At 37.6% G+C, this 6,151-nt stretch overlaps 1 non-coding gene across 1 annotated transcript; it reads right to left on the reverse strand.

The window, feature by feature from the left end:
- Positions 1 to 4,937: 4,937 nt before the first annotated feature.
- On the reverse strand, positions 4,938 to 5,122 carry LOC125939232 (U11 spliceosomal RNA). Its single transcript, XR_007462984.1, has one exon. It is a non-coding gene; the product is annotated as a U11 spliceosomal RNA (small nuclear RNA).
- Positions 5,123 to 6,151: the final 1,029 nt, after the last annotated feature.

Below are 6,151 nucleotides of genomic sequence, written 5' to 3' on the forward strand. Positions count from 1 at the left end.
ACATGCACATACACTTCAGATGGGAGTGTAAGTTGGCACAGCCCCTTTAAGAACAGTTTGGCATTATCTGCTAAAGTTGAAAATGACTATTTAATTCTATTCCTAAGTATATATCCTAAGAAAATCATGTGCAGGTATACTGGAAGATGTAAGAATGCTCACAGAGGGGTGCCTGGGTGACTCAGTTGGTTAAGGGTCCAACTCTTGATTTAGGCTCAGGTCGTAAACTTCTGGTTGTGAGCTGTCTCCTAACAGTGCAGAGCCTGCTTGGGATTCTCTCTCTCCCCCTCTCTCTCTGCCCCTGCCCCACTCACATTCGTTCGCTCTCTCTCTCCCTCCCTCTCTCTCAAAATAAATAAGTAAACATTTTTTTTTTAAAAAGAATCCTCACAGAAGCTTTATTTGTAATAGACAAACAGTCCACATATTCTTAAACAGCAAAATGGATTCACTTTGTATGTTTATAGAATGGCATACTATACTGAGTCGAAAATGAACGAACTGCTTAATTCAATAACAGAAATAAATCTTTTTTTTTCAGAAATAAATCTTAAGAACAATATTGAGCCAAAGAAAATAGATACAAAAGTACTACATACTGCATGATTCCATTTGTAAAAAATTTTCTAAACTGGCAAATTAAACTATAGTGAATAGGAGTGCATTCTTAGGTGGTACATTATAAAGAAAAGTAAACTGAAAACCCTAAGAATCAGCATGGTGATCATCAAAAGTGTGGAAGGCACTGTGATTCAGGAGAATGGAGAGGGGTCTTTTGGGGTGTTGGCATTGTTCCAGATCTTTACTTGGGTGATTGTTTTTCCACAGATATCAGTTTTTTTCATAACTTAGTAAACTGCACATTTATGTTTTACGCACCTTTTATGCACAGTATGAAAATTTTTACAATATAAAAGGGTTAAAGAGAGAAGACAAAACTGTAGCCTATGAAATTTGAAGTCCAGATGGTATTATTTTTGTGCTAGCAAGCAATTTATGTTCCTCAGATGTGGTATCCAGCCTCCAAGATGGCCTCCCATGATCTCTGTCTCCTGGTATTCACATTTTTGTATAGTCCCCTCCTATATGGCAGTAGGTTTGGTCTGTGTGACCAATAGAATATGACAACTTATAAAAAAAATTTAAAAACTAACATTAATAGGGGCACCTGGCTGGCTCAGTCTGTGGAGCATATGACTCTTGATCTCAGGGTTGTGAGTTTGAGTCCCACATTGGGTGTAGACATTATATATAAATAAAATCTTTTTAAAAAATAAACACTAGCAACAATATGAACAGCTAACACAAATGTTTATGAAACAGCTAACATTTACAGCAATGTATCCCAAAGTGTAATATGTACACCTGAAGTAATTCTAGAGATTTATGTAAAACAAACTTTTATATGTTAACAGACAAGTGTTTGCTTAATTGATTGCAAAATGGCTTTCTGGGGTGCCTGGGTGACTGAGTCAGTTGGGCATCCAACTTTGGCTCATGTCACGATCTCACAGCTTGTGAGTTTGCGCTTTGGATTCTGTGTCTCCCTCTTTCTCTGCCCTTCCCCCCCCCCAAAAAAAATAAATAATAGAACATTAAAAAAATTTTTTTTAATGGCTTGCTGAAGCATCTGAGTGGCTCAGTCAGGTGAGTGTCAGACTCTTGATTTCAGCTCAGGTCATGATCCCAGGGTTGTGGGATTGAGCCCACATTGGGCTATGCACTGAGAGTGGAGCCTGCTTAAAATTCTCCCTCTCTCTCTCTCTCTCTCTCCCTCTGCCCCTCTGCCCTGCTTGTGCACTTTCTCTTTCAAATAAATAAATAATAAATTTAAAATGGCTTGCATATAAAATTTATATCTTCATAGATATTGCTAAATTGGAGGCAAAGTAAAAAGAAGTTAAGGTGATTTTTTAAAAGTTTATTTATTTATTTATTTATTTAATTAAATTAATTTATTTATTTACATAATCTCTATTCTCAACCTGGGACTCAAACTCATAACCCCAAGATCAAGAATTGCATGCGGGGGACCCCTGTGTGACTCAGTTGGTTAAGCATCAGACTCTTGATTTTTGGCTCAAGTCATGATCTCATGGTTTGTGGGCTCCAGCCCCATGTTGGGTTCCATGCTGTCAGCTTGGAGCCTGCTTGAGATTCTCTTTCTCCCTCACTCTCTGCCCCTCCCCCACTCACATGTGTGCTCTCTAAATAAATAAATAAATGAATAAACACTGGGGAACCTGGGTAGCTCAGTCAGTTGAGTTTCCAACTCTTGGTTTCGGCAGATCTCATGGTTCACGGGATAGAGCCCTGCATCAGGCTCTTCTCTGGTGGAGACTGCTTGGGATTCTCTCTCCCTCTCTCTCTGCCCCTTTCCCTCTTGCGCTTTCTGTCTCTCTCTCAAAATAAGTAAATTAACATTTAAAAAATGAGTAAACATTTTTTTAAAACCTACTACCAAAAAAAAACAAAAAAAAGAGTTGCATGTTCTTCAAGCGAGCCAGCTGGGCACCCCTAAGGTTGACTTTTAATGTTAAGGAAACTGTAATACTAAGGTATCCTTCTTTTTTTTTTTTTTTTGGTTAAAGTTTATTTTATTCATTTGGGGGGGGGGGGGGGGGAGGGAGGGAGGGAGGGAGGGAGAGAGAGAGAGAGAGAGAGAATCCCAAGCAGGCTCCAAGCTGACAGTGCAGAGTGAGACATGGGGCTCAATCTCATGAATCATAAGATCATGGCCTGATCCTAAACCAAGACCTGGAGCTTAACCGACTGAGCCACCCAGGGGCCACCAAAATCAATTGTATTTCTATATACCTATGGAAAGAAACTAAAATTTGAAAAACAGGCCTATTTTCAATAACTTCAAAAAATTCCAAGTACTTAGAATAAATCTAATAAGTGAAGTATAAAATCTCTTCAGAGAAAACTATACAACATTAATAAAAGTAAGTAAAGAAGATCTAAATAACTGGAGGGATATACCATATTCGTGGACCGAAAGACTCAATATTGTAAAAATGTTAATTAACTCTTCCCAAATTGATCTATAGATAGAGTCGATGTAATCCTAACATATTTTTTAGTAGGAATCAACAACTTGATTTGAAAATATGTATGGAAACACAAAAGTTGAAGAATGGCAAAAGCACTTTGCAAGAAGAACACTACCAGATATTAAGACTTATCAGAAATCTACAGGGGCACTTTGCTGGCTCAGTTAGTAGAGCATATGGGGTCATGAGTAAGAGCCCCATATTTGATGTAAAGGTTACTTAAAAAAAAAAAAAGATTTATCAGAAAGCTACAAATTAAGATTGCATGATATTGGCACAATGAGACAAATAGATCAATGACTACAATTCAGAGTCCAGAAACAAATCCATGCTTGTTTTAGGACAAATTTGTCACTGCAGTGCACTGGGAAACAGAAGATATTTTCAGTTAGTGGGCTGGGTCTGCTGGGCATATAACTACAGGAGAAAAAAATGAATCTTGACCTTTATCTAATACCATACACAAAAGTTAATTCCAGATTGATATTATCTACATGTAAATTTCAGATTGTAAAAGGTAAAACAATTAAGTTTCTAGAAAATGACATAGGAGAATATCTTCATGACTCTCAATAGGCAAAGAAAGATTTCTTAAATAGGACACAAAAAGCACTAACTGTAAATGAAACAACTGGTATATAATACTATATTAAAAGTGGAAACATTGGTTGCTCAAAAGACACCATTAAGAGAGTGAAAACATAAGTCATGGAATGAAGGACAATATTTGCAAAACATCCAAGAAAGAGCTTGTACTAGTATAAAAAACTTGCACATCAATAAGAAATATATAGGCAATCCAATAAAAAATGGGCAAAGGACTTAAATAGTCATTTAAGAAAAGAAGCTCTCTGATGGCCATTAAGCATGCGAAAAGGTGCTAAACTGTCTTAGTTATCAGAGAAATGGGAAAAGATACACTGTACTAAACACTTATTAGGTTAAAGGATTAATACAGCCCTCTCATACAGGGCTGGTGGGCATGTAAATTGGTACAACCACCTGGGAAAACTGTTTGGCAGTATTTACTAAAATTGAACATTCTCTATGACCCAGCATTTCCTAAGCATATGCCCACCAGAAATATGCACATATATGCATCAAAAAAGATATATGTACAGGGGTGCCTGGGTGGCTCAGTTGGTTAAGCATTCAACTCTTGATTTCAGTTCATGTCACGATCTCATGGTTTGTGGGTTCATGACCCACATTGGGCTCTGTGCTGACGGTGCAGAACCTGCTTAAGATTCTCTCTCTCTTTCTCTCTCTGCCCTTCCCCAGCTCACACACGTGCTCTCTCTCTCTCAAAAATAAATATATGAACATTTAAAAAAAAGACACATACAGAAAAATTCTGGAAATGGATAGTGTTGATAGTTGCACAACATTGTGAGTATACTTAATGCCTTTGAATTGTACACTTAAAAATAGTTAAAAAGTTAAATATTATGTATGTTTTCCCACAATAAAAATGACATGCAAAAACGTTCTTATGGCATTATTTATAATAGTCGAGATTTCAACTGTATAATGAACACATTGTAGTATATTCATACAATGGAATACCATATAGCAATGCAAAAAATAGACTGTAGTTATATGCAATAACTATATGAATTTCACAGATTCAATGTTGCATCAAAGAAGCCAGACACACAAAAAATACAAACTGTATGATTTTATTTATACTGGGTTCAGAAAGCAGGCAAAATTAATTATGAGGTTTGAAGTTCAATGGTTACATGAGGGGGGCTTCTGGAATCCTGAGAATGTTCTATTTCTTGACCAAGATGTGTTCACTTTGTGATAATTCATCAAGCTAAACAGTTAGGATTTGTGCACTTTTCTGTGTATAGGTTTCGATTTTAAAAGTTTGTAAAAAGGGGCACCTGGTTGCCTAGTCGGTTAAGCATCTGACTCTTTTTTTTTTTTTTTTCTTTCAGGACCAATGATCACAAGCTGCCTGGGTAACAAAAAATTATGCTTCTGAAATCTCTTGATGTCAATTCTGCACAAAGAGCAATGGAGCTGCCCTATGTGTGCCACTCACAATAGAAGCCCTTTTTAAAGCATCTGACTCTTAATATCAGCTGAGGTCATGATCTCACTGTCATGGGATCGAGCCCCTTCTCACACACTGAGCAAGAAGACTGCGAGGATTCTCTCTCTCCCTCTCTCTCTGCCCCTCCCCCTCTCTCTATCTCTCACAAAATAAATAAATTTTAAATAAACAAATCAACCAACCAACAAATAAATAAACAAAAAGTTTACAAAGAGGAGATGAAGACACAGTCCCTGCTTTCATATAACTTAAGGTCAAGATGAATTGTATGAGAGTCGTATGTTTATTAATAAACAAACAAACATAAAATTACAACCATGATAAGTATGATGAAATAAAAGGCATGGGATGGTCTGAGAACATATAGTAAGGAGATCTGACATGGCCAGAGAAGTTAAAGAGGGCTTCCCAAATAAGTGATGTTGGTGTTGAGTTCTGAAGATGAGAAGGAGGCAGAAGTGGAGGGTAAAGCCTTCTAGGCAGAGGGAACCCTTTATCTGGGACTTCCCGATATTTTCATTTTTCATTGTCCTTGGCTCTGTCCACTCTACTCACCTAGTCAGTCTGTACCTATTCCTGCTCAGGACTGAGGGGAATAATTTCTTTTCTTTTCTTTTTTAATGTTTATTTATTTACTTTTGAGAGACAGAGAGTGCAAGCAGGGGAGGGATAGAGAGATAGAGGGAGACACAGAATCCAAAGCAGACTCCAGGCTCTGAGCTGTCAGTGCAGAGCCCGATGAAGGGCTGGAACTCACAAACTGTGAGATCATTACCTGAGCTGGAGTCGAACGCTTAACCGACTGAGCCACCCAGGTGCCCCAGGACTGAGAGGAATAATTTCTTGACACACTTGTAACCCATTCCTGGCATGAGGTTTGGAAACAACTTGCAAGTTACACAAATTACAGAGCTTTTTTTATTCTTGAATGGTTTGAGAATAAATTGCTACCTATTGCCCCACTGTTTCTGAGTACTTCAATAGGTGTTTCCTAAAGTAAGGACATTATCTTACCTAACTCCCATACAATATA

Source organism: Panthera uncia, assembly GCF_023721935.1.
Source record: "Panthera uncia isolate 11264 chromosome B2 unlocalized genomic scaffold, Puncia_PCG_1.0 HiC_scaffold_24, whole genome shotgun sequence".
NCBI lineage: Eukaryota > Metazoa > Chordata > Mammalia > Carnivora > Felidae > Panthera > Panthera uncia.